This window comes from Trachurus trachurus (assembly GCF_905171665.1).
Source record: "Trachurus trachurus genome assembly, chromosome: 19".
In the NCBI taxonomy this organism is placed as follows: domain Eukaryota; kingdom Metazoa; phylum Chordata; class Actinopteri; order Carangiformes; family Carangidae; genus Trachurus; species Trachurus trachurus.
The window spans coordinates 999,287-1,010,700 of NC_139913.1; the positions used below are offsets into that span (position 1 = coordinate 999,287).

Genomic DNA, 11,414 nt, shown 5'->3' on the forward strand with positions numbered 1-11,414 from the left:
GGACCGAGGGTTTAAATGGAGAAGTGACTTGGTGAGAGGGGAGAAGAGGCGACATAGTGGATTATTTTTCCTGGTGGATTACCCTGTGGATCATAAAGGCCCGTTTGGACACCTCACAGCCCGTTTTCAGCCAAGCGGGACGAGGGAGAGGACTGGTGGTCACCTCGGCGGAGCCGCGGCGTCTCGCCCGTGTGGACAGTAGGACAAACAAACTCTCTCTCACTCACCCTCACCACGCACCAACACACACACACATACGCATGCCACGCACGCACGCACGCACGCACGTACACACACACACACACACACACACACACACACACATTGACAGTGCGCTCGCGCACCCACACACACACTCATTCCCACTCGGACTTAATGGACAGCGGGGGGGGGGGGGGGGGCTTTCGGGTTCTGTTGATCTGTGTGTAATTGGCGACTTTGATTATTGCTTCCCTGGACGCACCAGTAGCGCGAGCCTAGATCCGCCTGCAGCAGTTGTGTCAGTTCCCCTTATATCCTTATTGTAAGGGAAATTGTTACAAACTGACATCGGAGTGTGTGATTGTACATGGCGAGACTTTGTGTTTGTTTAAGCTTCCACTGACTGTATCCATCTGTACACATGTCTTAAAACATGAAAAAAACAACAACATACACACATACACCTAACCGCCGCTCGGAGTAACGCACATTTCCTTATGGAAATTAAAGCCTTGTCGGAATGGCGGGACGAAACTGTCGGAATGGCAGGACGTTTGCATGTCGGAATGGTGGTATGTCTGAATGGTGACATGTCTGAATAGTAAAATGTCGGAATGGCGATATGTCGGAGTGGCAGCATGTCGGAATGGCAGCATGTAACCGCCGGCGAGTATGGGCTCCCGTGCCCCGCCGGGAAGTGGAGCCCCATCAGCCGCTACAGCAGAAGACACAGCCCGGCCGATGCCCACAGCCGCCGGGGACCAGGAGCGACGCCGGCGCGGAACTCCGCCGGCGAGTAGGAGCTCCTGTGCCCCGTCGAGACCGACCACCCATCGGAACAGCACCGGAGGCAGGTGAAGCAGGGCCAGCCAGTTGTTTGCGGCTAATTGTGCTAATTGTGACCGCTGGGAGAGATGTTCAACCTGCGTTAGCCAGGTTAGCAGCTGCTGGTTACAGTGTGGTGATATCCAGTCCACAACCGCGGCTTGAGGCACTGCCTGATACTGGGGTGGGCGCGTGTTTTCCGGAATCAGTGTGAATGCAGGGCCAGGGTTTAATTCCACATCACCAGCCAGGAGTAATATTACCGCAAATTGAGCGAGGCCTTGGCAGGAGCGCCGCGTGCGGCTCGGTTCATTCTTATTGGATGTGTTTTTTATCGCCTGTCCGTTGTTGAGGAACCTCCAATACAGGAGGTACTGGCTCCTCGTCGCAGGGAGGTAGATGTTATCTCCCTGTTTGGCAATTGCAAGATATCGAGTCTGACAAAGGACAATACAGCAGACTGACAGCGTTAAAAACACCCACTTAGAGGAAAAGATGGAAATTGTCCGACAAGCTGCACTCCGTGCCTGGTCCGCGTCCGCCATCTTGGCGATTGAGCACTCATAAGACACCCCATGTACACCCCATGCATACACGTTTATGAACGTGTATGCAGTTATGATGCAGCATATATAGAATCACGGATAATTTTAATAATTTTTTTTTTTTTGTAAAAGTAACATTATAGTGACATTATGCAAATAGTTAAAGTAATAGCTACATACTGATTTATTTTTCACAGAGTTATGAATCGTTTTTTTAGTGCAGACGACTGGATCATCTATCTACTGCACGGTAACTGCAGCCAGAGTCAGAGACAGTTGCCCGTCCTCATATGGCCGACTGTGAGCCAAGCCTGCGTGTAGTCCGATCCACCCCCTTGGTCCTCCATGTCTGAGCTAGGGGAAGCTCACGCCTTTCTTTTATATCAACAGTCATCCTCGTGTTCGGGCATTTGAAAGCATCGTTGGTATGTTGAAATAGATTTGAGTTCATTATTCAATGTATAGGTTAACATATTTTATGATTATTTGTAGATTGTGTGCAGTTAAAAATATCAGTACTTTATTCATTTCGGCCACATGGTCTGGCTAGGTTTAAGTGAGAAACTGTGAATGAAACACATTGTATTTAGCATTATAATACATACAGTAGTCTACTTATGGTACATTAAGAACTTATTTATATTGTTTAATTGAGTGTACTATTCTTGATTTAAGATACTAAGTACTTACTTTTTCCTTATCAAAAGTAGAGAACACTTTTGCTGATTGTATGTTTTCTTTGTCAGTTTTACCCAACTTCCAGTTGCCACATTAAAGAGCATCAGCCTGACACGTCGTTGTCCGAGTGGTAATTGGGGACGGAGTTTACCTGCCTGTCAATTTATGCCAGACGTGTAAAGAGGACAGGACACGCACACACACAACGTCTGGAGAGAAGCAGCCTCTCTGTTTTCCAAAAGTACGGAGTGGCCCGCATTAATGTGCCATTAAAATCATTTTGTGTTAACGCCAGGGTTTCTGCCTTTTTATTTTTTTTTATTTAGCCTTTATTTAACCAGGTAAAAGACCCGTTGAGATCGAGATCTCATTTTCAAGGGTGACCTGGCCAAGAGGGCAGCAGCACACGTCGTCAACATTTATAAATTACAAAATACATTACAATACAATAGTACATTATATTAAATAGGGCCATGTTACAATAGAGGTTAAAACAAAAAGTGCAGGGAGCAGGAGGTCAAGGTGACAAGGTTGGTCAGCAAAGGCACCGCTCAAATGATTTTTGTTGTCGGACCTTTAAGAAGTGTCGAAATACACCAAGAGATACAAGTTCAGACAATTTCAGTTCAGCCTGGAGGTTGTTCCATGTTAATGGAGCGGCATAACTGAAGGACAATTCCAGGCGAATTCAACTCGGGGGTGTATTTTCCTATCATTTTAGGTCTAAAAGAATGAATCTGAAGATTTTCAGTTTAATCGCTCCTGTTTAGCGGTAGTTGCGTCTGTCCCCGCATCGCCACGGCAGCAATGAATGGGAGTGGATGTAAGTTCCGCTGTTTAGGCTGTTTCCATCCCTCAAAGCCGCAATTTTTTTCCACAGACAGCGTCAGATGGCGACTCAAACATGCACCGAGAAGTTTATTTACTTCAACAAGCCGACATGTTTGTAAAACTAGATCTAATTCAAAGTCTCCCGGAGTCTCGCGCGAGACCCAGTTGCCGTGCGCGGTGTGTTCACATGCAGTGGGAAAAGCTACCGTTTGTGTCATAAACACAGGAATATCAACTCTTTACTTGCTTCAAGTAAAAAAAACTTATCGGCGCATCTTTGAGTAGCCATCTGACGCTGTCTGTGGAAAAAAATGTACACTTAAAGCAAGTAAAGAGTTGATATTCCTGTGTTTATGACACAAACGGTAGCTCCCATTGCGCCTGAACACACCAGCACTGCAACTTCGGGCTCGCGCGAAACTCCGGGAGACTTTGAATTAGATCTAGTTTTACAAACATGTCGGCAATCAAGCTCAAGATTACCCACAACAATCTTTTTTTTCCAGCCTGGTTCGGCCTTGGTGGACTAAATCCCTGCTGCACGAACACACACGTGTTTGTTCCATCTACAGCCTCTAATTAAGAGCACCAATCTGTTAAAAATCCCAACAATCCTCCACATTTTCTTTACCAAAGTTTCATTACTTTAGGTGAAGTCAAGTCTTATACTACATGTGGGTGGTATTGGCAACTGATTGACAATATATTCACCAATCTTTATTGTGTTGAGAGGAAACCTATAGCTACCACCATCTTGCTAGTAGGCCTGGAGCTCCCATCACCAGGCTAGCAGGTCTCCAAGGAGCTACCACCACCACCACCAGGCTAGTAGGCCTGGAGCTCCCATCACCAGGCCAGCAGGCCTCCCAGGAGCTACCACCACCACCACCAGGCTAGCAGGTCTCCAAGGAGCTACCACCACCACCACCAGGCTAGTAGGCCTTGAGCTCCCATCACCAGGCCAGCAGGCCTCCAAGGAGCTACCACCACCACCACCATCAGGCTAGCAGGCCTCCAAGGAGCTCCCACCACCACCATCAGGCTAGCAGGCCTCCAAGGAGCTCCCACCACCACCATCAGGCTAGCAGGCCTCCAAGGAGCTCCCACCACCACCAGGCTAGCAGGCCTCCAAGGAGCTCCCACCACCACCATCAGGCTAGTAGGCCTCCAAGGAGCTCCCACCACCACCAGGCTAGCAGGCCTCCAAGGAGCTCCCACCACCACCATCAGGCTAGCAGGCCTCCAAGGAGCTCCCACCACCACCATCAGGCTAGCAGGCCTCCAAGGAGCTCCCACCACCACCAGGCTAGCAGGCCTCCAAGGAGCTCCCACCACCATCAGGCTAGCAGGCCTCCAAGGAGCTCCCACCACCACCATCAGGCTAGCAGGCCTCCAAGGAGCTCCCACCACCATCAGGCTAGCAGGCCTCCAAGGAGCTCCCACCACCACCAGGCTAGCAGGCCTCCAAGGAGCTCCCACCACCACCATCAGGCTAGTAGGCCTCGGCGAGCTACCACCAAGGAAGCTACCAACCAACCCTCCACCATGCCACCCAAAAAAGCAACCAAGAGGATGAAGTAGTATCACTCTCAGTTCTTCATGAACTGCTTGATCAACAAAAATCTTTCTACAAAGACCTGTTGGAACAGCAGGAAAAGTCATTCAAATCATTTGTTCAGATGATTATGTACTCCACCAACAAACGTCTGGACAGTCTGAGCAGTGATGTTGGCAGGCTTACTCAGAGTGTGGAATTCTCTCAAGCTGAACTTGAGGATTTAAAGATTGGATATAAAACCTCCCTGGACTGCCACAAAACAGTGAGTAAAGATTTGGACAACATGCAATCTTCTCTCAGTAATCTGTCAGCTAAATGTGATTATTTAGAAAACCAAACCAGACGTAACAATCTAATATTTGATGGCATCCCTGATTCCAAAACTGAATCATGGCATGAATCTGAGATCAAGGTGAAAAAACTAATCACAGAACATCTAAAGATGGATCCCTCTCACATTGAGTTAGAAAGAGCCCATAGGACCGGGAAGTTTGATGCTGAAGGTCGACCTAGATCTGTGATGGTGAAACTTCTTAGGTTTAAAGACAAAGAGGAGATTCTAAAAAGAGCCAAATATCTGAAGGGTTCTAAGCTCTATATCAACGAGGACTTTTCAGAAAAGGTCCGGCTTAGAAGGAAAGAGCTTCTCCCCCAGCTCAGAGAGGCACGTAACCAAGGTAACGTGGCCTACCTGAAATATGACCAGCTAGTGGTGCATCCCCCCCGCACTGCTCCAGGCACTTCCTAACTAAGCTGAATATTTAATACATTTATTTTAGTAACCTTTTTCTTTCTTTTTTGGTTATGAACACTTCACTCCGATCTCTATCTAGAAGTACTAGCTGCTCTCATGAAGATAAATATCTTCTTCCCCTCTCTGATGCTGACCCTGATGCTAACTGCAATGTTTTTAAACAAGGCCCCTTACCCTGCTCTTATTTTTCTGAGGACTCCTTAAAGTCTCTTTGTGTGGATAAAAAGATTGCTAATGACAACTGTTTTTCTTTGTTTCACCTTAATATTCGTAGTTTACCTAAACATTTTGATAGTTTTATCGATTATCTTGGTATGCTGCCAGTTGATTTTTCAGTTATAGGCTTGACCGAAACATGGCTGAATAGCCAAAAAGTTTCTATGTTTCCCATGAGTAATTATAATCACTATCCCTGTTTCAGACCTGTGCATTGTGGAGGAGGTGTATCTCTCTTTGTTAAGGAGGACATCAAATCCTCCCTTCGAAATGATCTTATGATGGTGGAAGATGAAGCAGAGGCTGTTTTTTTAGAGCTTGTTGAGCCTTCTTCTAACAAGGTCTTTATTATTGGATGCATTTATAGACCACCAAATTCTAATATCAATCGTTTTATTGACAGCTTTTATTCTACCCTCAGTAAGATTAACACTGAAAAAAAAACTTGCTATATTATGGGTGATTTTAATATTAAAGCAGAAGTAAGTGGTCCGGTCGTTTTCGCTAATGCTGCGTTCCAGGCAGGCTTTTGAAATCGTAAATTACAGCTTCAAGTCACAACTTACGACTTTGTAGCGTTTCAGGCAACCCACTCGTGTTTTTCCGACCTGTTTTACCGGTGAAAGTCACTATAACGGCCACTCGTAACTTCCAACCGGTGAACTCGTACCAGATCAAACTGGTACCACTTCACAGGTCGGAAAAATACGAGTTTCCTTGAACGCACCATAACAGTCCTCGTCGCTACGTCGCCACATTCACGGCGTCCCTTGGCTGCACACACAGCCCTGCATGCCGTTCTCTCTCCTCATTGGATAAAAACTGTAGGATACGATAAAAGTTTTCTCCTCGGCTCAGAGCAGAGCAGAGGGACTGACAGACCTGTGTTTCAGACCAAACACTCTATGTAAGTGATTTCTGTCGGAAGATATAACTATTTAAGACTTATATTAGTTTAGTTTAGTTTATTTAAAGTGTAAAATCACCATGGTGCAACATGGTCTCGGTACACTTTACAAAATTAATTACAATAATAGAAATAGCAAGTCACTTTACACAACAGTTTACAATAAATGATCTGGGAAAAAAAATACAGGCCAAATAGGCAACATAGCCTACTGTGGAGGACAAGCAAAGAACGTACAGGGAGATAAATAGGACACTCAAATTTTTCCAAAACACTGAGTAAGAAGGTGCTTCTTAAGAAGTGTTTTAAAAGTTACGGTGGAAGTGGATTGTTTGACATGTAGTGGGAGACTATTCCATAAGCAGGGTGCACGGTAGGAGAAGGCCCTATAACCAAATGATTTTTTATTGACTGTGGGAACAACCAGAAGATGAGAATTTACAGAGCGGAGAGGGCGGGGTGGAATATAGGGTATGAGTAATTCAGACAGGTATGATGGAGCCAGGCCATTCAATGCCTTATATGTAAGGAGAAGGACATTGAAATCAGCTCTGGCCTGGACCGGTAACCAGTGGAGAGATTTCAGGACTGGAGTTATATGACTGTGTCTATGGGTTTTGGTCAGTATTCTAGCGGCTGAGTTCTGTACAAGTTGAAGGCTATGAGTTGTAGAGGCGGGAACACACAACACAAATATATCACTTACTTCTGCTTTAATCTCCTAAATAATCAGTCATCTCAATTTATTAATCATCTCAATGCTGCATCTTTCTTCTCCCTCATAACAAAGGCTACCAGAATCACTGCCTCAAATGAAACACTGATTGACAATATATTTACTAATTCCTATTGTGATACGGGGATACCTGGCATTTTGTTCTGTGACTTATCTGACCACCTTCCTGTGTTTTATCTCGAGCCCATAAATGGGAAATCAAACTCATCTACTAGACCTGGTGACATTTTCCTCCGTAAATTGTAATATGAGTAGGTTCATTGATAAATTATCCATTGTTAGTTGGTCTGAGGTTGTAAATGAAAATGAAACTCAAAAGGCTTATGACATCTTCCATGCTATATATTTTAAGATCTTTGATGATGCTTTTCCACTTCAAAGAACTAAAAATAAATTAAATAATCCAAGTAAATCCTGGTTAACCAACGGGCTGAAACGGTCTATTGCCAAGAAGCACAAACTTTACCGTGACTATCTCACCAATCCCACGCCATTATTTCTGAATCGGTATACAATTTTCAGAAATAAATTGAATCACCTGCTGAGAATAGCAAAACGTCAGTTTTATGCATTTAAATTTACTGAATCTCAGAATAACATGAAAAACACATGGAGGACTATCAATGAACTTATTCATAAAAAAACTGACAGGACTGTACAAAGGGAGTTCAAAGGAATTAATAAAGCTCTCTCAGATCCCCTTGAGATAGCTAATGAATTCAATAATTTTTTTGTTTCTATTGGTCCTTCACTCGCAGTCAAGATTCCACAGACCCCACTATCCACTTCAGGGATTAAGTGCCCCTCTTCCTCTTTTGCATTTTGCCCCATCACTGAGATTGAGCTCATTGACGTTGTAAACAAAATGAAACTATCTGCACCAGGTCATGATGAATTGAAATCCTCAATACTCAAAACAAGTCTTCCATATGTCATTAAACCTCTTCTTCATATTTTTAATCTCTCCCTCGAAACCGGTATATTTCCTGATCAGTTTAAATGGGCTAAAGTCATTCCTCTCTTCAAAGCTGATGATCCCTCATTATTTTCCAATTATAGACCGATATCTATTCTACCATGTTTTTCCAAAGTATTAGAGCAGGGGTCTCAAACTCCCGGCCCGGGGGCCAAATCTGGCCCGCGGCCCCCCTACATCCGGCCCGCGTCTTGACGTGAAAAGTAAAGGCTGTCAAAGTTAACGTTAACCTTAATGCAAAATGCTTAACGGCACAATTTTTTTAAATGCGCGATTAATGCGCTAACCTCGGGCCGCTCCGTAGTTGGGGGAAACAGAGAAGCTGCTTCTCCAGACGTGATCACAGGTAGGCAGTGTGTGCATGTCTGTGTGTGTGAGTTACTACGGTTAGCGCGACGCTCCCGTCCCCCGGATATTTCTGCAGCTGGATTCACATGATCCGGGTCTGAGACATGAAACTCATGGACTGAGGAGTCGTCCTGCTGCGCTCTGCACGTCACACCGACCATCGTGTATTTGCACTGTGAGGACTCGCTCTGCTCCGTGGTCCCGGTGTCTCGGTGTCTCATACACAAACAGTGATAATCCACTGCAACATGTTGCTGTTGTTGCCGTTGTTGTGGTTGTGCGCGACGTAGAGCTGCCGCTTCGACTAGCGAGTTGTTATTTTTTTTCCCCCAATCTCCCGTTCATTCAGCCTGGTGAGGGAAGGAGGGAGGGGGGTGGGGTGTGTGTGCATATGTTTTTTCTCCTCATGTTCCTACACTAGAGAACTTGTTCTTCTTGTCACCAAACGAGGCTGCTCTCTCTCTCTGACAGCTGATTTGTAAATACCATGAAAATGGTATTTGGAAAGCATAAGAAACGTCCAGATCTGGATGTTTCTTATGCTTTCCATTCATCTTGCTGGTATTTCAAGCAAAAAAGAAAAATACTATGTGATAAACTCAGGAAATTAAAGGATTAAAATTTTTTAATCGTTTGACAGCCCTAATTATCATACAATATTTGAAAATAAACCCCGTTTTCAGAAATATTTGTGATTTTTTTTATAGGCTACTCGTCTTGAAAACTTTAGTGGCCCCTCACTGAGATGACAGTGCCAGCAGTGGCCCCCAGCTCATTTGAGTTTGAGACCCCTGTATTAGAGAAATTAGTTTATAATCGTTTGTTTAAATACCTCAATGACAATAAAATTTTATATGACCATCAGTACGGGTTCAGAGAGAATCATTCCACATCTATGGCCCTCACCCGACTTGTAGATAATATTACCAAGGCTACCGATAATAAAGAATTAACACTTGGAGTATTTCTTGATCTATCGAAAGCCTTCGATACGGTCAATCATGATATTTTATTACAGAAACTTTCTCTTTATGGTTTATGCAGCTCAAATCTGTTATGGTTCAAAAGCTATTTGTCTGATAGAAGGCAATTTGTTTCCTGGAATAATTCTTCATCTGACCTAAAGTTGCTTTCATGTGGTTTGCCCCAAGGATCAATTTTGGGCCCTTTACTGTTTCTTATTTATGTAAATGACCTACACATGTCATCAACTAAAGCATATTTTATTCTGTTTGCAGATGACTCCAATATTTTTTATCTGGTAAGAATGGACCTAAATTAATATCAGAAATGAACACAGAATTGTGTAAAGTTGACTTATGGTTTAAGGCAAACAAATTGTCACTCAATATATTATTAATATAAAGAAAAGCTTGTATATGTTATTTACTCCGAGAAGTCTACACTCAACAAACTCTCTTCCTAATGTTTATATTGACAACAACATCCTGGAAAGGCAGGGCCGGCCCTGTACATCTGGGGGCCCTAAGCAGGATAAAATTGGGGGCCCTGCCTCACAGTGTATATAGCCTATGTACCATCAAATATTCATAAAACCAGCTACCGTATGCAACCCTTGCATATTTTATTGTACCTCTATCAACATGATGGCAAGCAGATAGTTCACATTACTAATTGGAGTGTAAACTCTTAAAGCTGTCTAATTGCACTTGTCATTTTTTCTTCTACTTTGTTTTTGTCTGAATGTTAATGTTAATATTGTGAATGGCAATAGGTGGCTCCAAACCGGCAGTATTAAATCACTACTTTTGATGTAGCAGAAAGATAAAGGATTCTACAAAAGATTACAGTTTGAACAGATTTATTTTCTTTAAATTATCTGTACAGCTAAATTCTAGAACCCTTAAAACAAAACTTCAGTTGAGAAGAAGATAGAGGATGTTGGTTGGTCAGCAGCATCATCAGCAGTAACCATTGGAGCTGTGGAGAAGATTAGTAGAATTTTTTTAGCCACTTGTGTACACACAATTTCATTTTCCAACAGAGATAAACATATTGTGGCAACAAACAAGAAACTTACCAACTGTATGACTGGAACCAGCCACAGGGGAATGAGGATGTGGCAACATGACATATCCAATCAGCCATTAATAAATGGGTGATTGATCCTTTATCCCCTCACAGGAAAACAGCTGTTATCTTTTCACTGTAAACAGACCTTAAAATCAGCCAGGACATGTGAACTGCAGCAGGCTGGTACATGTAGCAGCTAGCCAGCTAAGTGAGCTAACACAAGCACCGACATGTTTTTCGGCTAAACGTACATCTGGTAAACATAACATTAATTAGCCTTACCTTGTCCTTGTTTTTTTTTCATCCTCGACCTTCTTCTTTTTCCTATTTTCTGCACCTGACGGATATATCCTTTTGGACATCGTCACTGTCCAAAAGCTAATCACCTCCTCGCAAATCGCGATCTCAGTGAGTGAGGGAGGGAGGGGGTGGTGCGCGCTCGTTACCGGACAACGGCCACAGTCTTCGTTACGTTTACGTCAGAGCGATAGATATATCTGGTGTCACGGTCATTGTTGCCAGTTGGATCAAGGGTTACACTTTGTCAGAGAGGGTTAGACAAATGATTGAGCAAAGTTTGGGGGCCCCCTAGTGGCTGCGGGGCCCTAAGCAGCTGCTTAGTTCGCTTATAGGGAGGGCCGGCTCTGTGGAAAGGGTCACGGTAACAAAATTCTTAGGTATCTTAAAGCAGATATCAGCTTCACGGCCGTTTCGGCTAATGCTGCGTTCAAGGCAGGCTTTTGAAACCGTAAGTTACAGCTTCAAGTCACAACTACGACTTGGTAGCGTTCCAGGTAACCCGTAG

General features: G+C 44.0%; 1 long non-coding RNA gene across 1 annotated transcript; it reads right to left on the reverse strand.

Moving 5' to 3' along the window:
- Positions 1-10,125: 10,125 nt before the first annotated feature.
- Positions 10,126-11,026, reverse strand: LOC311002466. Its single transcript, XR_014596246.1, has 3 exons — positions 10,892-11,026; positions 10,617-10,742; positions 10,126-10,516 (listed from the first exon to the last, which is right to left on the reverse strand). It is a non-coding gene; the product is annotated as an uncharacterized lncRNA (long non-coding RNA).
- Between the last annotated feature and the right edge of the window lie 388 nt (positions 11,027-11,414).